Raw genomic sequence first — 1,442 nt, forward strand, 5'->3', positions numbered from 1 at the left:
TCCTGGGAATACATCTTGAAGGAGACTGTGTAGCAAGGGGATATCTTCAGGTATCAGCTTAGGAACAACTGTCTCACATACACTTTGGATCGGGATCTGAGAGAGAGAGAGGGGGAGGGAGAAAAGTAAGATAGAATAAAAATTAAGTAAAATAAAAATGACCTTTAAATACAAATACACTAGGGTCACTGGGGAGGCTATACATGTACATGTAAGTACAACATCATAAAATGTAATAAAATGCAGGATTTTCTTTTATATTCAAATTTGCAAAAATTTAGCTCATGACCATGTATGCAAACTTATAGCCAATTTAGGGCAACTTCAAAAATCATTAAAAATCCAAATTTTGATAGGAATCAGCTTAAACTTTCTAAAAAATTGAAATACATGTAGTAAAAATAAGAAACAAAGCAGATTTCTCTCCTTTTCAATTTTGGTGAAATTTGGCCCAATTTTTTTAGTAACTTGCAAAAAATTCAATTTTGCATAATCAGCTCAAATTTACTACAAAACATAAGTACATGTACATGTGTATGTGCATCAGAAAATGAGGAAAATGTATAAGTACCATAGATTCTCTTTCTTCAATTAAAAAAAAATAAGCTCGTGATCTTGTACTATACACATATATAGTACAGAGATTTTTAGCCAAATTTAGAGCAAATACAAAAGTTCATAAAAATTTTTCCAACAGAATTAGCTCAAACTTTCTACATAACATAATAAGTACAGAAATGTAATTAAAAAGGAGAAATCTCTTCCTTTTCTCTTTTAGTGAAATTTAGCTTGTGCAGACCATGTACTATAGTAGAAGAAATTTTAGCTGATTTTGGAGCAACTCTAGAAATTTGTAAAAATCTAATTTTAATCAAAATCAACTCAAACTTTATACACAATAATAGTGCATAATAATAATAAAAATATATTCATACCTTTCTTTTCTCTGGTCCCGGTTTAGCAGGAGGAGGTGGAGTTGTTGCTTTTGATTCCTAACATACACAGTGTGTAAACTATTATCAGTAGCTGGTTTATATGTACTTGATGTACTTCATTGAGCTTCTGTTCTGCACTCACCACCTTTCTTGAGCCATGCCACGCCTACAAATCCCTGCCCACTTTGTCCACGTGATACCACGTGTGTAAAATGGGTCCTAATAAAGAGAGAAGTCATGACAGTTGAATAGTAGATTCATTCCAATGGATCAGAGACTGACACTGAGTATTATTGTTAAGTCTTCAGAGGATGATATCACATGCAGTCCAAGTACCCAGCTGACAGCATAATTAACACACGTGTATTCACGTGGTTAGGCCACACCTACTTATTATGATTACCTATAAAAATGATGATTTTATGCTCGCTTCATCATCAGAATTCAGAATTGCTCGCAACTCTGAAAGGAAACGTGACTCACCCACTAGATCTTTAAGTTGGAATG

General features: G+C 33.4%; 1 long non-coding RNA gene across 1 annotated transcript; it reads right to left on the reverse strand.

Moving 5' to 3' along the window:
- Nucleotides 1–7: 7 nt before the first annotated feature.
- On the reverse strand, nt 8–1,338 carry LOC109590121 (uncharacterized). The gene is made up of 3 exons (XR_002189158.1): nt 1,042–1,338; nt 936–992; nt 8–96 (listed from the first exon to the last, which is right to left on the reverse strand). It is a non-coding gene; the product is annotated as an uncharacterized LOC109590121 (long non-coding RNA).
- Nucleotides 1,339–1,442: the final 104 nt, after the last annotated feature.

This window comes from Amphimedon queenslandica, unplaced genomic scaffold, assembly GCF_000090795.2.
Source record: "Amphimedon queenslandica unplaced genomic scaffold, v1.1 AMPQUscaffold_10481, whole genome shotgun sequence".
Classification (NCBI taxonomy): domain Eukaryota; kingdom Metazoa; phylum Porifera; class Demospongiae; order Haplosclerida; family Niphatidae; genus Amphimedon; species Amphimedon queenslandica.